At 43.9% G+C, this 19095-nt stretch overlaps 1 protein-coding gene across 9 annotated transcripts in view; it reads left to right on the forward strand.

Moving 5' to 3' along the window:
* The window catches only part of E2F6 (E2F transcription factor 6), a 51007-nt gene that overhangs the window by 27692 nt on the left and 4220 nt on the right, over positions 1-19095 (forward strand). For 5 of the 9 annotated variants that reach the window (XR_011377897.1, XR_009566180.1, XR_009566178.1 and 2 more), the window contains one exon: positions 3061-5272. The gene's annotated coding sequence lies outside the window, so the exon portion shown is untranslated. The other 4 variants (XR_011377894.1, XR_011377895.1, XR_011377893.1 and 1 more) reach the window with 4 other exon arrangements.

Genomic DNA, 19095 nt, shown 5'->3' on the forward strand with positions numbered 1-19095 from the left:
TCATGAAGAAAATGATGAAAGGAAACGTCCCATTAAGAAGAGATGGTGCAGGACTTCCCTGGTAGCGCAGTAGGTAAGAATCCGCCTGCCAATGCTGGGGACACAGGTTCAAGCCCTGGTCCGGGAAGATCTCACAGGCTGCGGAGTAACTGAGCCCGTGCACCACAACTACTGAGCCTGTGCTCCTCAGCAAGAGAAGCCACCGCAGTGAGAAGCCTGCGCACCGCAAGGAAGAGTAGCCCCAACTTGCCACAACTAGAGAAAGCCCCGTGCAGCAACGAAGACCCAACGCAGCCATAAATAAATAAATAAATAAATCTATTAAAAAAGAAGAAGAAGGAGAGATGGTGCAACTTTGGGCTCTGGGTAATTCTCAAGAGGAAAACATCCCTTTCTCAGTAATGTAAGGAGAAGACATACTTCATGTTTTTAAAATAATTATTTACAAGGAAATGAACACCTGACACCAGAACACATGAACACTCATCCTAGTGATCATGTTCAGGCCATGTTAAGCTAATAATAACTTACAAATACATGGGAGTTAAAGCAGTATGAATTATACTGACTTGATTGCTTCCTTTTTTTTTTTTTTTTTTTTGCGGTACGCGGGCCTCTCACTGTTCTGGCCTCTCCTGTTGCAGAGCACAGGCTCTGGACGCGCAGGCCCAGCGGCCATGGCTCACGGGCCCAGCCGCTCTGCGGCATGTGGGATCTTCCCGGACCGGGGCACGAACCCGTGTCCTCTGCATCGGCAGACGGACTCTCAACCACTGCGCCACCAGGGAAGCCCTGATCTCTTCCTTTTATATCAGGAAAGGAATCTGTTCTTGGTTGGTCTGATGTGTCCATAAATCACATTAAGATGAAAACAGTCGTCATTTTGGTTCTTTGGTCTCAGCAGACCTCTTGTTTCTCACAAAAGTGATAGAGACAGAATTTCCCAGTTTATACAGGACAAACAGCTGTATGCAGTAGGGGCTGACTTTTATCTTGGTTTGAACCTTACTCTTTAAAACTTCACCATCCAGGGGCTTCCATGGTGGCACAGTGGTTAAGAATCCTCCTGCCAATGCAGGGGACACGGGTTCCAGCCCTGGGCTGGGAACATCCCACATACTGCAGAGCAACTAAGCCCGTGCGCCACAACTACTGAGGCCCGCGTGCCTAGAGCCCGTGCTCTGCAGCAAGAGAAGCCCATGCACCACGACAAAGAGTAGCCCCCACTCACCGCAACTAGAGAAAGCCTGCACACAGCAACGAAGACCCAACGCCGCCAAAAAAAAAAACCTTCACCATCCAAACAGTAGCCGCTGGCCACTTGGGGCTATTTAAATCTAAATTGTGATTAGTTTAAAATCAAATAAAATGGAATCCATTCTTGAGTCACGCCAGCCACATCTCAAGGGCTCAATGGTCAACGTGTGGCTGGTATCTTGCACATTAGGCAGCACAGAGATCATTTCTGTCACACAGAAAGTTCTAGTGAACAACGCTGCTATAAACTTTTATTATAGCACCCCCCAAAAAAGGTTAATAGACTGTAACTAAGCTAAACCAATTTTATTTCTTTATTTAAATTGTTTAATCAAGAAATGTTTTATTGTCAAATATTAATTATAGTCATAATAAGAATAAAGTTATTAAAGCAGTTAAGCTGATTTATCTCGTGGCGTAGTTATCAATAAAGCGTTTTAGCATGAAGTTTATAGTATCAACAAATATGGAATGCATATAAATGAAATATAAACTCAACACCTAGCTTGCATGACGCGCAATTGATAGCAGCTGTGAGGCCTCAGGGTTTTGAGTATTCACAGCCAGGTAAATCCAGCCCAGCACATGTGTCATGACCATTTCACTAAACTCACATTGTTTTTAAAATATTTACTCATTTTTCTTCAAAAAAGAGGGAAAAAGAAATTATAGGATCCCTATGTATTATGAGCTGGAAAGAATGTAGATTAAAACTTTGAGAAACAGAACTTTGCCTATTCCTGTAAGTAAAACAAACCTGGTTAATACTTTCTCTTATCTATAATGGTATCTTCTATCTTTTCCCAGAATGTGTTACAGTCCGTATAAAAGCACCAAAGGGCCAATTAACGTTTGTGTGAGAAGAAACAGGACAAGTGCCACAGTTGAAGACCTTGGGGTCTCTGAAATAAAAACATTTCTCTGACACTTTAACCAAAGTAAATATAAAGGGATTCAACATGATTATTAAAAAAATACATTTTACATGGATGTTATTGCATTATTCTAAGAGCAGTGTATGCTTGCAGCAAAAAAAATTGGAAAATGCAGAGACACGCAAGAATCATCCACATTTCTTCCTAGTTGTATTTCTATCCATCTATCTTTACACATAGTTGAAACAGCCAAAATAAAATTTTCTATCAGAATAATGAACTTTCAAACTCAAGGTTTGAAATGGAAAAAATTTTTATCACTTTAATTATAATCTTATAAGAAAATGTTTTTAAAACTTCATTAAGAAATACTTTTTGAACAAGGCCATAAATATCTTAATTGGCATCAATATCTCATTCTTCCAATATAAGTGGTTGCAGATATCAGACAGGCACCATTATGTGGGACGGTCTAACCTAAGATGATATAAAATTCCATGTATTAAACTTTAGCCCTAGGGAAAAAGTGAGAAGCCACTGTGGGGTAAGTATGAGAATATGGGATCAGTAACTGATGGGAAAGAGGTACAAGGAATGTTGGAAGTTTTTTGTGGTGACAGAAATGTCCTCTATGTTGTATTCGTGGTGACGGTGTATACAATTGCTAAATGTAGCAACTGTATACAACTGCTAAAATTCATTGAACTGCACGTTTAAGATCTGTGCACTTTGTTGTTATTAATAACTTGATTTTTAAAAATTCTTAGCCTTTCTACAATTTATGATTTACTCCAAAGAAAATGAAATACTTGGGTTATACACTTAAAATATGTACAGGATCTGTATGCAGAAAATTACAAAATGCTGATGAAAAAAATCAAAGAAGACCTAAATAAATAAAGCTTCAAATACTCTTCTTATATGGCAGGATTTGCACCTGGATTCTACCCAAGCCCAAGCAGGGGATAAAGGCAGATGAGGCGGCCACAGACCACGTGCGAGGAGAGAAGCCAATCCTGGGAGACAGGTTCATGCTGACATTCACGGAGCTTGGAACCCATGCATTGAACTGCTTTCCCATTTTGTAAGGTAGTTTTACATTTGTCTGTTTCTTAAACAACCTCTGGTTGACTTAGGAGGTAATGTTAAGAGAGTTAAAAATGTATTTGTACTGGTCAGAATGGCCACCATCAAAAAATCTACAAACAACAAATGCTGGAGAGGGTGTGGAGAAAAGGGAACCCTCCTACACTGTTGGTGGGGATGTAAATTGATATATGGATATCGTGGACACCATGGATATATGTATATGTATAACTGATTCACTTTGCTGTACAGCAGAAACGAACACAACATTGTACATCAGCTATACTCCAATAAAAATTAATTTAAAAACATATTCGGGGTGGAAAAAATCAGACTTAGAAGAAAGATGGAAACGTTGCATAGTTAAAAGCCTTTAAAAATTTGTTTCCACTTAAATATATGGCAACTTAGTCAATCATGTAATCTGGTGAACAAGAGACAAGATTGTAACACTGACTTGTTATTTATAACAAGGCAATATAGACTTGTTATTTATAACAAGGCAATATATTGCTTAGGACTTGTCAGCTTTCGAAGTAGCTGAACATCACGTCCAGTACTCTGCAAAATTCTTTCAGATCCTCTAAAGACAGCTTCAGTAGAAACGTCATCACAAGCCTACTCAGTTGTCTATAGACAGGCTCTCATTTCATTTTTCACTTTGAGAATATATTTACAATCCTTGCAAAGAATCATTCTTCTCTGTCGCACTGCAGTATTTAATTTGGTGCAGAAGGAAAATTGGGTTGCTGGTAAAAGTTGAATCTTGTTTGGGCATTGAATTGTAGCAGTTTCAGCTACATCTAGATCTGCTGTGCTTTTATGAATCATTTTACATTTCATGACTGTTCTAATTATGATCTAGGCATAATAATGACTGCTTTTATTGAGCCCTTGTCACGTGCCGGTCACTGGCGTAAGAGATATAAATAGTTGAATCTTCACATTATCTTGTCAGATAGGGATCATTACCCTCATTTTAGAAATGAGGGAGCGGGGGCTTGAGAGGCTAAGGTGCCCAGGGCTACACTGGGCAGGGCTCCTCCCTGCCTAGGGCTGTGCTGCTGGTTAACACGAGAACCAGGAGTTGGACCCGAGACAGCAGGATTCACAGTCCCAGACTCCCTCTAGAGACAGAGGTGACCCCCTTGCTAGGCCATGCGTTTTGAGGCTTCAACATTCTTCTCGTTCATGCTGTAGCCATGAGAAAATGTCTTAATTTTCGGACAGCTCTTTAGAAGTTGGGGCAAATGTTCACTATCATATTGTGACAACCATATTACTACCTGGTTCCATTTCTTCGACTATTGATTAATTCTTTTTTCCCTTGATGAATACATACAGTATAATGATACCAGGTGAAAAGAGGCAATCTGACTAAAGCAGTAGGGCTGGTTTTTGAGTTTGGTGTCATAATTCACTAATAAGGCTATTTTAGCTGGGCAGTGAACCCCTGGAACTGTAGCTGAAAGTTTGTGTTAAAGTCTCATTACATATATATATATATATATGTGTGTGTATATATATATATATATATGTATATACCTATATATGTATACCTATATATATATATATGAGATTTGAAATCAATATATATCTGAATACATATAAATGTGTATGTATTCTGAGGTAACTGCTTAGCTCTTGATTTCAGAAATCTGGAATATTTATTTTATATTCAATTAGGGAATTTGATTTGAGCTATTTTAAGCAGACTCACCTAAAATAATCTGTCACAAGAAATTTATAAAGTTATTAATACTTTGAAATATGACATTTTTACTTATTAGCACCTTACATTGTATTAACGTTCCAACATCTTATAAAAACATGCAATACAGGATTAAAAAAACCAAGAGTTAAGGAAATGGGGGCAAAGGGCAAATAAAGGTAGAAAAAATAAATGAAACCGGGGAGAGGTTAGTACACAGAATGCCTGCTGTAAAGTGTGTGTCATTTAGGGCATCTCATTTTAAAAATAAAACAGTACAGCTCACTTTCCAAAAAATGTGGCTCCTTGATCAGGAATCTCCATCTTTTTTTTTTTTTTTTTTTTTTCAACAGTGGAACTTCCTGTCCTTTTTGATATGTTGTTCTTTCTACCCTGCCTTAGGAGATATTCCACTTGATTTTTGTCTTTTTTTTCTTTTGGTAATAGGCAACCTTCCACAGCAGTTGAACCAATGAAAAAATCACTTGAGCTTTTTTAAACAAGTGGTCATGAGGAGCATTTGAGGATTCATTTGTCAAGTTAGTTGGAACCTCTTATGTGGGCAAAGCTCATGTTTCCAATTTGGGACTCAGAGCAAGCTATCAGCTGTGTAGAATTCTCATAGCCACTTGGCATCAGCCCTGAGACCGTGGTATCTTTAGCAGCTCACTGTGTAGGATGATGCCAACTGGATGAGTCGTCCCCGTGGAAAACAGCTCACTCGGCATATGTTTATGAAGCTGCAATTTGGCAGTAGTATCAAGACCTTTCTTCGAGAAATCGCTATGACCAGTACACACAGTGGAAAGATCTGAAAGAGAGGATTCAATTTTTATCTGGGTTCTGAGACTCTCCCTTTCCTGTGCAGATTATGGGGTATACACTACGTAAAACCATGACTCGCGAAGTGAAAGCATTGATAGCATTCTTTACTCAACATTTTAAGTAGATGAGTTGAAAATGATAAAGTGAAATGTAAACACCTCTATACAGAACTGCAAAACATTTTAGATAAAATGTGAAGTGTGCATTATTTTCACTTTGTGCCATTATAAATATGAAAAGAAATCATCAAATACACAAGGCAGAATTTTGAGGGCACAAATGAATGAATTCTCCCACGTGTCCTACCTCGTATTTGCAGCGCTACCCCTGAAATAGTTTATTATTGCCACAATAATGCTGTGTAACATCTTCCCTACCCACCCACCCCCAATCTCGGTGGCTTAAAATGTTAGTAATTGAGCCGCAAGCTCACAGGTCTGTGTATTGGACAGTGTCGTTTAGGAACCCAGGCTGGAGGGATGGTGCTGGCCACCTGGTACAGGTAGAACCGTGTGATGCCTCTTAAACCCAAGGTTTCTGCCCATATCTATCGGCCAAAGCAGTTCATATGGCCAAACAAGCCCAACATCAATGGGGCAGGAAAATACGTTTCCCCCATAGAGACTGATGGAAAGGGAGTGACTATTTGTTGGACAGCTGTATGAAGAACCACAGAGTAATTTGAAAAAGCAGAGTTTAATATAAAGAATTATTAACTATAACAGGAGGTTGGAGTAACAGAGGATTGGCTAAAAAGAAGTAAAGAAAATGCTAAAGAATACGGGAATAGCAGATCCAAGGAGCAGTTATTCCACCTAGGACTGAGACAAGAGTCCAAGGTACAGACCCCACCCACCCCCAGTGCTGAGATCCAGATCCTACTGGAGGGGTAGGGCCAGCCTTGGCCCACTGGATAGCCCAGAAGTCACTGTGGTGCTGTGGAACTCGCTGGAAATCTGCACTCTGGGATTTGTCAGAAATCACCCTCTTAGTTACGGGGGAAAGCTGTTCACAGGAGGTGTCTCACTAGAGGCTCTCTGCTACAGAACTGCCCAAGAGGGGCTGCCCGGGAAAGCTGCTGGCTACTAGGTGCTGCTGGCCACTGTGCCCTGTAGGAGCCACACTTTGGGGAAGCTGCACATGCTGCAGGAGCCCGCCCGGCACACGCACCAGAACCGGAAAGCAAAACCTGTTTCCTCCTGCAACCTCTCTCTAGCGCCCTCTACTGACAAAGCTTAATATTGTGCCAGCTGGTAAAATATATTTAAATATTTTATTTATTTATTTATGGCTGTGTTGGGTCTTCTTTTCTGCGCGAGGGCCCCCTCCAGTTGTGGCAAGCGGGGCCCACTCTTCATCGCGGTGCGCGGGCCTCTCACCGTCGTGGCCTCTCATGTTGCGGAGCGCAGGCTCCAGACGCGCAGGCTCAGTAATTGTGGCTCACGGGCCCAGCCGAGCGGCATAGCGAGATCTTCCCAGACCAGGGTTCGAACCCGTGTCCCCTGCATTGGCAGGCAGACTCTCAACCACTGCGCCACCAGGGAAGCCCTACTTAAATATTTTTAAAGGGCCCAGAGGAGTTTTCACAGGGCAGGCAAAAAGGATGATTTTGAAGCTCACTCTCTGAACAAAACTGCTTGCTCTGTTGGACCCATGAGTCTCAAAGTGCCCTCCTCTGTTATCCCAGAACCACCCAAGGGGCTTGTTACAGTGCAGACTCCTGGGCTCTCAATGGAACTGACACACTGAATTAGGGTGGAGGAAGGGAGACAGGGATCTGTATTTGAAAATTCTACCCCAGCTGTAGCTTTACATACATAAAGTTTAAGATCCAGGAGCTCCTTGAGGAAGGACACATTTTTGATTCACTGTTGTTTCCTTGGCTCTTAGCTCAGTATCTGCCACTTATTAGGTGTTGCTTTAGACAGGTTGATTCCTGGGTTGGGTGGTTGAGGGAACCGATTCAAACTTGATCAGCTGTGATTGGCCGTAAGCCACACACCCAAACATGCTTTAATGATGTTTGCTTGATAAGTCTGTCCCTTCACTATTGTTGGTGAAACCCAAAGACAACATGTCCTCACTAGAATGGCAGGTAATTTTTTTCCAAAGGTGGCTGCAATAATATCTTCCATCCTATACGTTCTCCTACAATGTGACCTTGCCACCCCTCCATCAAGAGACAGGGTCTATGTCCCCTGCCCTTGAATCTAGGCAGGCTTGTGACTTGCTTGTAACCAACAAGATGTAAAAAAGTGATGATGCATGACTTCTGAGGCTAAATTAAAAAGGCAATGCAGCTTCTTCCTTGTTCTCTGGGAACGTCACTTTTGGAGCAGAGTTTCCATGTAAGAAGTTTCCACGCCGTGAGGAAGCCCAAGTCACATGGAAAGGCCACACGTGGATTCTCCAACCAACAGCCCCATCTGAGGTTCCACCCAACAGCTAGATCGACCACCAGACATGTTAGTGTCCATCCTGTAGCTGCTGAGTCACCTTTCCAGACATCATGAGGCTCCAGAGCCATCCCACTACCTTGTTGAAATGCCTGATCGCAGAATCGGTGAGAGTAGTAAATTGGTTATTTTAACCTTATTTGGGGGATAATGTGTTATGCAGCAACAGTAACTGCAACAAATTGTAGAGTTCTTCTGGATCAGAATCACCTGACTGTCTCATTCTGCAACTCATCCGCACTGAAATGCATGAACTTATATTTAAATCTTCCCTCTTGGGCTTCCCTAGTGGCGCAGTGGTTGAGAGTCCGCCTGCCGATGCAGGGGACACGGGTTCGTGCCTCGGTCCGGGAGGATACCACATGCCGCGGAGCGGCTGGGCCCGTGAGCCATGGCCGCTGAGCCTGTGCGTCCGGAGCCTGTGCTCCGCAACGGGAGAGTCCACAACAGTGAGAGGCCCGCGTACCGCAAAAAAAAAAAAAAAAATCTTCCCTCTTACTATTGCTGTGGTCTTCCCTCCCTTCTGCCGAATATCATTATGGAAGAGAAAGCCCAATACTTCTAGACTTGCTGCACTGCCTAGTGGTTCTATTTGAAGTACTTAAGAAGAAACGATTTCAGAACTGTGTCACAGGTCTTGATACATTAGCAATGTAAGGAAAACTTAATAAAGCAACATGAAAACCTAAACCAAGGTCATTTAAAATTACATTCCAATCTAAAAAGGAAAGCACTAAATAATTGTGCCATGGCAGTATCAGGAATTTGGTCAAGTAATCTTTATCAAGCCTCTCAGTTTGGAAAGTCAAATGGAATAGTGATAAGAGGAAAGATCTGGGGATCTGCAAAGCCTGAGTTCTAAAATAAGTTCATCCCTCTATTGTCTTTGCAGTCTTGAACATGTTACTTAACCTCTCTGACCTTCAGTTTCTTCATCTCTAAAGCAAGATGAGATAATAACCTTCCTAGCCCACAGGACTGTTTTGCTGCTCAAGTGAGGGGGTAAGAGATGTGACAGCACTTTGTAAAGCTGTATGACACTAAGGACTCCTTCAGAAAAATGAGACAAAAATTAAACTGAAATTGAATCCAGGCAATTTAGGACAGTATGGGGGAAAAGTAAAGCAAAAACCCAAACCAGAAATCCTCTTGGCATTTCTTTCTTGAACTGCAGTGCTCCTAGCAGACACAGGTGTCCCCTGGTATTGGTCATGGTGATAAGGGGAGGGGACTCTGATGGCTGCACCACTTCACTGCCCTTCCCCACAGACCCTGTTTATACCGGATGTTTCACTGCTTTGCTTTGAGCAAGTTCACCCTCTGCTGCTGAAGGGTTTCCTTCCCCCACTTTCGCAACAAGCAGCGGCTGCGGTTGCTTAGCAAAGACGCATTTCCAATTCCAATTCCTAAGATAAACTGCCAGTCTTCTGTGGGTCTTAGACCTCTTCTTGGTTTTATGCCCCAACTGCAGCAGCCTAGCCCACGCTGCTCCTCCCTGAATGTAAAGCTAATGTTCTATTTTATACCTGCCTCTCGGAAAGGACCCTTAGAGACCGGCCAAGCCCACCATTTCACAAGTAAGAAAACCGAGACCCAGCAGAGGAGCAAGCTCCCAACCCAGTGTCACGACATCTTGCAGAACGGAGCTCCTCTTTCCAGAAATAGTTTCTCCCAGTTATTCCTGCGTTGAGCATGTGTTCCAGACTCGTGTATCCAGCTGCCACCCCGACATCTCCAGATGGATGACTAAGAAGTTTCTTGAACTTAACTTGTCCAAGCAGAACTCCTGATTCCACGCACTGCCTCCAGTGGGTGCCTCCCCCAGTCTACCAAGCTCAGCTAATTGCCCAGCTGCCCAGACCAAAGCCCCAGGAGTATACTTAATACCTTTCTCTTGCTTCCCACACCCAGTTCACCAGCAAGTCCTAAGGCTCTACCCTCAAAACACATCCAGAATGTATCCACTTCTTCCCACTATGCTGACTAACAGTGAGCCTCCAACACCTTATTAAGCTTCTACGGTGGCCACCTGCCTAGATTCTCTGGCTGCACACGTGTTCTCCTTGAGCCTTTCCTCCACACAGGAGCCAGCGTGAAGTTTTCAAACCATAAATCAGACCACATTGCTCCACTACTCCCAGGGCTCCGATGGCTTCTCATCTCTCAATAAATCCCAACTTCTCACCATAGTCCATAAGATCCTACATTATGAATCCTGCCCACTCCCCTACTTCTTAGACCCCAGCTCCTATCACTGTCCCCTTAACCCCCTCTATTCTAGGCCTTCCCGCTGTTCCTGGCACACACCAAGCTCATTCCTGCCCCTGGGCATTTGTACTTGCTGTTTCCGCCCCTGAAAGGCTCTTCACCCACATCTTGACCCACTTTATCTGGGTTCTGAGTGAACCGAGCTTGACCACTCTCTAGAAAAGAGTAAACCCTGCCAGTCACTCCAACCCTTTATCCTGTTTTATTTTCTTTATAGCACTATCTCCGCATGAAATTATACGTTTGTTCGTGTCCTTGTTTACTGTGTCTTCTACAGTGGTACTTAAGCTCCATGAAGCCAGGACTAGTCAGTCTTGGTCCTCACTTTATCCAGGTGCCTAAAACAAGATCTGTCACATAGCGGTCACATGTAAGGATGCCTGTCGCAATATTTATTGGATGAATGAATGGATCAGCAAACTAGCATTTAAAATTTGGGACAGTCCAAAACTTCTTGAGAAAAAACTTGTGGACTTAACACACCATGGGTACATGGGTCACTTCTTAGCCCAAGGTTCTCACAGAGGCAATTTTAGCCGTGATGAATCTACCAGAGGATCATGGTGCTTACAAAGGAAAGAGATAAGAGAATATTTAAAAACGCATTTTGTGCAGGGAACTCACTACCTGGGCCCTGGAATTCCTGTTTGAGTCCGTGTGCTCCTGTGGCATATATATGTTCTTATAGGCTCAGACCCAGGTGCTTTCCCAGGATGTGCAGCTCCCAGCAGAAAGACGGGTCAATTCCACCCAGTTGAAGTGTTCCATCTGTGACACATGATTGATTCTCTCTCCCGAGTCCGTTTTCACAGCGCACCTCCAGGAATTCCCTGGCAGGAGAGACTCAGACCTGCAGGGGGAGCTAATGGTACTTCTCCATTCTGCAAAGACTTGGAAAACTGAGGTCCAGAAATTAAACGATGAAAGAGGTCATTGAATTTTATAAATATTCAGGACATTCTCTTACTCCTGCCAGAGTCTGAGAAATGGAAAGATTCTTTAGTCTCAAAATATCAGGTGGTCCAACTGGGTTCATACAGCCCATCTAACTCTAGGACCACTTCCTCTTCATGCATAGATTTGGATGCCCCTTACCACCTTGTCCACAAACATGGCCAAGGGGATGCCTCCAAACGATGGTTAAGAACGCCCGACACGCTACTGAAATTCTGCCAGCTCTCTTCATACAGAAACCGTTATGGGTTTGTTGAGAAAACCCCAGAACTTTGCTTCAGGCACCTGGAGAGCAAAACAGTGTGACCTTCCTGTCCGCGATCTAAACTTACTAAACAAAATTGAAATGATTTTATTAATAGTTTATTTATGGTGGTGTCACTGGGTCAGAATTAAGTCTCAGTTGTTGCTTCTGATTTCACAACAGCAAGCTCACTTTCATCAAGCTAGTCCTTTTTGTGGATTATAAAGCCTCTGCTTGTTCTCGGACTACCATCTGTCAGGGCAAACCTTGAAAATGGAAGCCAGTCGTATTCTCTCTCTTCCCCCGCCCCCCAACAGGGACCCTTGTAGTTGGAAAGAAAAGGGGGAGCCGTTAATCGTGGTCTGGAGTTCCGTGTTAGGTCTGGGAGGGGGTTTATCTCTCCTCCACGTGCAGGGGCTACAGGAGATCTTTGCTCTGGAGTGATGGATTATGCCATCTTCCAAAGGCAAGTCTTTGAGTCTTGCCTTCACCATTTCCTTTGCAATTTTGTGAATTCCCGGGCTTCTCACTCAAGGTCTTAAAACCAAAAACACAGTCCATAACAAATGAATTCTTAAAAACTGTTTATCCCTCACTTCCCTATCCATATGTCACTGTATCTGATATGGCCTCAGATCCCAGCAATCTGGGGCTACAAACTAAGGACGTATGTAAACTGTAATGACTCCGTGTCCCCACCCGCCCAAACTACAGAAAATCCGAGCTCCTTCCCTGGACTCCCCTCTTCAGGCTCCATGTTTACCTAATATTTTCTTACATGATTCACAGTTCTGAAAGATGCATCCTACGGCTAACATCAAAAATTAAAAGACAACCCTCGGAGTGTCTCTGGGTCCAGGTCATGACGAGTGGTCTGACGGTCATCGCCTGCCCACGCGCAGGTTGCGTTCTTCCCGGAAGGTGTGTGCTCACCCCGTCTTCCCCACCGTTGAATTCTTTGCGCTGGTGCCATCGTGCATTGCTGAATCTTAAATGCGGATCTCAGTAACTCATCTAAATTTGTCTTCATAATCTTACACTGCACTGCAGCCTTGAGACAAAAATTATTTATATGCCAAAGACTGCCTCTCATATACCAATACGTTAAAATGCCATTGAAATCACCAAATCTCTCAGAATGTATCTTAGATTCTTCTAAGTTAAGCAAGATTAATGCAGTCGGTTCTTAACTAAAAAGTAATTTTTCCTTAGGCTCCGGAACAGCCATTCATGAAAAGCTCCTGGCTGATTTCCAAGAAAATCGGTTTATTTCCAGTAATAGGTAATTCAATTAAGGGGGGGAAAAAAACCCAGTGAAACTAGGAGTTTAACCAAATAGGAAATGCCCATCTAGAACCCCAATAGGCTGGTCAGTTGTGAAGGTGCTCACGAGACCAAGGTTACAAGTTGACGTGTGAAGATCACACGTCACCTGGGTGCTGTGTATGCCTGCCGACAGCAGAAGGGAATTCACAGGAGTTTTCAGGGTCGGGATAAACTTAAATAAAAATTTTAGCTGTTCACTAAAAAAGAAAGTTATGTAATCAGCTGTATGGATAAAAGGATGCTACTCTCCATTAATTTTTCTTAAATTGTGGACATCAGCAAATAGCGGTGCTTTTATCCCCACAAAGCTGTTATCAATCAACAGTACATTTTACAACCTCCAACATCTTAGAATGGGAGAAACACACTCCCAGGCCCCTCCCACTTGCGTTCGCTGGTCCACTGAATCAGTTCTCCTCCTCCCTGAGTTTCTTCTACTTTCCCTGACAGATGAGCAGGGAAACACAGGTGCGGGTGCTGAAGACCACAGTCAACACCTCGCTCGTCACTGCCGCGGGGGGCTCCCTGCCTCTCCCTGCTGTCCCCACTGCCTGGTCTTGGGCCCCCATGCCCATAGCAACTTAACAAGCTCCAGCCTTAACTGTTTTAGTAATGGGCCACTCCTTAAGAATTCATCTGGGGCTTCCCTGGTGGCGCAGTGGTTGAGAGTCCGCCTGCCGATGCAGGGGACACGGGTTCGTGCCCCGGTCCGGGAAGATCCCACATGCCGGGGAGCGGCTGGGCCCGTGAGCCATGGCCGCTGAGCCTGCGCGTCCGGAGCCTGTGCTCCGCAACGGGAGAGGCCACAGCAGTGAGAGGCCCGCGTACGGCAAAAAAAAAAAAAAAAAAAAGAATTCATTTGGATAAAGGCATCCACAGTTAAATTTTTAAGAAACCACTGGACAAATTTATCTCTTATGTCATTTGGGTTCGAATGTTTTCTGACTCACTAACTATATTCTGCTTTTCATTTGAATTGAAATAGTCTTTTTTTTTTTTTTTCTTTATTTCATATGACGGGACTGAATTGGAGAGAGGGTAAAAGGCTCAGCTAGGAATAGAATGGATCTAGCTCTTGTCCAGTGGTTTGAGCTCCATCTCAGGGCAGTTACTTCAGAGTCCCGGAGCAAAGCTCAGCTCAGACATAGGTATTTTTTTAAAAAGCTCTCTAAGTGATTCTAATGTGAATCCAGGCTGAGAACCAGTGATCCAGTGGAAAAAAACATTAGGCTCTGAATCTAGGGACTCAGAGACTGTCAGTCACTTGGGCAAGCCACTTACTTCTCTGGGCCCAATTTTCAAAGCTGCAGAATAAAGGTTATGGAATGGAGAATCATTCAGTCCTTTCAGATCTGACACTCATGCTAATGGCAAGTCTCTGTCGTTGTGCACATCGCTATTTCAGTACAGTGCTGATTAGAATTGCACTTTGGACTAAAATCACCCAAGTCAATCACAACCAAAAAAAGAAACCTCTTGTTGCCAAGTGTACCAAGTTTTCCCAGCCTGCATTCTTTTCCCGAGCTTTGCAGCTTTGATGCCATAGTCCCATCTCCTTGAATTCCTCCTCCCTAAATGCATCCATGACATTGCATTCACTAGAAGGCACAAGCAAATATTTAAGTAAGGAATCAAAGGAATTCCGACCAGAGGTGAGGAAGGGAAATGGAAAGGAGCAGAGGAGTTATCACAGAGGAGAATCTCTTCGCGGTAACTGGAGGTGAGAGGCAAGCAAGGGGGCAGAGTCCTAGCATCTCCCAGATGTTCAGCAGCATCCCTGGATGTATTGTCAGCAGGTGGAACAGGCGTGTAGGGAGGAGAGACAGCTTTGGCTGTGAATGTCATATGCCTAGTATTTTGGGTTTTGGTGGTTGGTTTTGTTTGTTTGTTTCTGTTTTATGTCTGCACCACGCAGCTTGTGGGATCTTAGTTCCCTGCCCAGGGATTGAACCTGGGGCCACGGCAGTGGAAGTGCCGAGTGCTAATAGCTGGACTGCCAGGAAATTCCCAGCACTTAGTATTTTGGATCTGTTGAGTCTGAGGCACCAAAGTTTAAATAACTGCATCTTGAAGGGTGGGTTCTTAAGGACTTGAGAGATTCTTCCAGACCTTTCACTCATGCTAAAGGCAAACTCTGTGATGCTGTTTGCAGATGTCTGATGACAATGGAAAATTAGGCGTGCACTCTGGGAGAGGCCTATCAGGTTGATGGAATCTCCTCTTGCTCTGTTGACCTTCTTGTCAATCCCTTCATCCATGACACACTCACTCACTCATTCATTCATTCATTTATTCATCCCCCTCTCCTCTCAGTTTTCAAAACTCTGTATCTGGAACTGTTTTTTGGCCTTTATGTTTTACTTTGTATTTTGTCACCAATGGATGTTAGGTGAGTGAATGGAATGAGAAAGTATGAGGGAGGCTACTTGTGACAGGTGCCCCCAGCAGGAAGAGACGGGCAGTAAGGACACGACCAGACCACCTCCCCGCTTCAAAAAGAGATCATAAAAAACACAAAACAGACATAAAACTCAGTGAACTCCGTGCTCTTCCAATGAAAATAACAGTCTTTGGGGGTGGTTAATAATAGCTGGCTTTTTGCTGCATCGTTGATAATAATGACACAGGCACATTCTGTTTGTCACATGTGCTACTAAAAGCGCTGTGTGTATTATGTATGTACGTGATCTCTTTTAATCCTCACAACAACCCCAGGAGGTAAGAATTCTTTTCTTTTCTTTTCTTTTGGTGGTGCTACACACCTTGCAGGGTCTTAGTTCTCAGACCAGGGATTGAACCTAGGCCCTCGGCAGTGAAAGCATGGGGTCCTAACCACTGGACTGCCAGGGAATTCCCTATTTTCATTTTATGTTTGAGGAAACTGAGTCTGAGAGGGTAGTTCACTTCTATAAGATCGCATAACTGGGAATTCAAAGTTGGATCAATTTGACTCAAGGCCCAGACTCACCACTGAGCTGTGCTGCCACTGGCAGCATTGCTGTGGACAGTCCAGGAGGGTAGGTGATGCTCCTACTACTGACCCTGATTCATCCTTTCATTTTCTAGCCTCAGGAGGTGCAAAGATGTGTACTACCACTTGGAAAAGGTCCTCCCCAAATGGTCAGAATTTCAGTGTTTTTCAGCTCTCCATTGGTTAATCTTCAGTTACCTGAAAGATTCACTTATATGTAGACCTTATCTCCCATCAGCGAAACAAATGAGGAATTACAGTAGTTTTCTTGAGGTCCAACCGCCAGAAATGCACACAGAATGCCAGGCATGAATGCACTGTCGTTTTGCACAAGAGAAGGATAACATATTCTGGTTTGTTTCCAAAACCCTGAGAAATCCTGTCCCAATTGTTTTAGGCTTCTGAGCCATGAAATCACTTTGGCCTATTGGATTCAGAAAATAACCCATGATGACTCAATCCAAAGTCTGTCTCCTGGGCCCCTGTCAAAACTGAGTCACTAATTTTTTCATATATATGAATTGGATGATGTCCCCTGAAAGGCTTCCCTTTTCACCTGCCCCCTCCACTGTCAGGCCGCTGCTCAGCCCAGCAACAAAATGTCCTGAAAGCATCAGGTTAACCTGCTGTTGATCTATGCCTTTCCAACACTATTCCATTGAAGGCACTTGAAAGTATAAATTGTAAATTCAGAGGTGGAGCTCAGGGTTTCAGATATGCTGTGCAGTGACCTTCTCTTTTTCTCTCTTGACTTGGCCATCAGCATAGAGACAAGAGTCAAGGTAATTCACTAGACTTTCATGCTATCTTTTATTTTCGTCCTTCTGAGTCAAGAAAGCAGTATGAGAGTGGTTCACAGCATCAGTGTGGAATTAGAAGGAGTGTCCTTACATCCCGGCACTGTGCCTTCCACTTAAGGAAGTCACTTTGCTTTTTTGAGCTGAATCTGTACAGGGGGATTGTAAGGTCTCCCTGCCATGTCCTTCCTTCTTTCCTGCTATCTTCCTTCCTTGAAAAGCCTTGCCCTGTCAGATGCCAAGGGGAGTACCTACACTTGAAGAGGAGACTTTTAGTGCAGTGTTTCTTTTTTGGCCGTGATGTGTGGCTTGTGGGATTGTGGGTTCCTGGTTCTCTGACCAGGGATTGAACCCGGGCCTCTGGCAGTGAAAGCACCGGGTCCTAACCACTGGACCACCAGGCAATTCCCTAGTGCAGTACTTCTTAGATTACAAGTTCTCAAGAAATTTTTAAGGTGGGCACAGGGGGCTCACAGGAGAGCTGAGGGCCCAGCAATGCCCACAAAGGCCCCAGTGCTGCCATCAGGAGGGGGCTCATGGTTCAACTGGCATAAGTTGGCTTTGGGTTTTGGTCAGTATAGTGGGTTGACTAGTGTCTCCCCTCAAACTTCATGCCATCTGGACCCTCAGAATGTGATCTTATTTGAAAATAGAGTCTTTGCATATATAATTATTTAGGTATCTCAAGATGAAATTATCCTGGATTTAGAGTGGGCCCTAAATCCAGTGACTGGTGTCCTTTGAGGGAGAGGAGAGGACACAGAGAGATGGAGGGTGGAAAGCCACATGAAGACAGAGGCAGAGGTTACAGTAGTGCTGCCACAACCAAGGGACGCCTGGGGCCCCCGAAGTTGGAAGAGGCAAGGAAGGGTCCTCCCGTAGAGCCTTCTGAGGGAGTGTGACCCTGCTGACACCTTGATTTAGGACTTCCAGCTTCCAGACTGTGTGAGAATTAAATTTTTATTGTTTTAAGCCACCCCAGTTTGTGGTAATTTGTTATGACAGCCCTAGGAAACTAACACAGTCAGTCCCTGCTTTTTCACTGGACATTTTGGCTTTGTCTTCCATTTGCTGTAAAGTTTGACCCATGATGATTTGAACAGCAAATGCTAATGATTAAATGAACCCCTGGTACCTGGGAAGAGCTTTGAGGAAGCAGGGGACAACCTCCTGTGACACCCACACAAACACTGCCTACAAAATTAGGACCAAATTTCTTAGCGTGTCCTTCACTATTTGCATGATCTGACCCAGCCCAATCTTTCCAGGGTCGGTTTAGTAGGAACACGCCTCATCCCACATCAGCGTCATGCAGCTGTTCAAGTACCAGAATCATCCTTGCCCTCTCCCATATCACTGATCCAAATCCCACTCATCCTCAAGTTTTAGGTTATCAGCCACCTCCTCCAGGAAGTACACCTTATTTCATCCTGTATTGGTAAGGATGGATTTTGGTTGCAAGTTCCAAAAAACCCAACTCAAACTGATGTCAGCAAGAAGAGGAATTTATTGTCTCATGTGACTGAAACATCAAAAATAAAAATGGTGTTAGGCAAGGAATATTATGGCGATTCAGGGACTCGTTTATTTCTGTCTCTTCATTCACCCTCTGCCTTCAACCTCATCTGAAGGCTGACTCACCTCATAGGTACTAAATAGCTTTCAGCAGCTCCTGGGGCTTTTTCCTTCACAACCAACAGAAGGAGTCTTCTTTGCAGCATTTCTAGCTGAAAGCTTGATCTTCACTCTGATTGGTCCGGCTTAGAGTACATGGTCACCCCTGAGCCAATCACTGCCCAGGAAAACAGAGTGCACTGATTGGACAAGGCCGTCATGTGTTCAACCTCTGAAGCTGGGCGGGAGCATCTACTTCCCCGGAACCACGTGTCTTCCCAAAGGGAGCAGGAAGAATGGGTGCTGGGAGACAATCCAGTGCCCATTAGGTTCACTCCCTCTTCTGTGTGCCTAATAAATTCGTCAGCAGTTGTGTTAAGGCACTGATCGTCCTTTTCGTGCATTTTATTCCATTATCTGTACCCCCAAGAAAAGTCCTTGGGACCAGAGATTGTGTGTTCCTCATACTTAGGTCTCAAGTTAGCCCGTTCAGATGATTGTTGCCCAATAAAGTTTTGTTGAAGTGAGTTACACGTTTCTAAAAAGTTGTTTTCATACTTTCAGATTCCCGAAGGGTCCTGTTACGTTGTTTTCTGCACATGGATAAATGCTTTCCCAGTAAGTAAGGCTAATCGCAGCCGCATTAATAGCGCTCACGTGCTGTAACCTGATACATTTAGAATATTTTAGTCATTTAAAAACTATTAAGTC

This window comes from Globicephala melas, chromosome 12 (genome assembly GCF_963455315.2).
Source record: "Globicephala melas chromosome 12, mGloMel1.2, whole genome shotgun sequence".
NCBI classification, from domain to species: Eukaryota; Metazoa; Chordata; class Mammalia; order Artiodactyla; family Delphinidae; genus Globicephala; species Globicephala melas.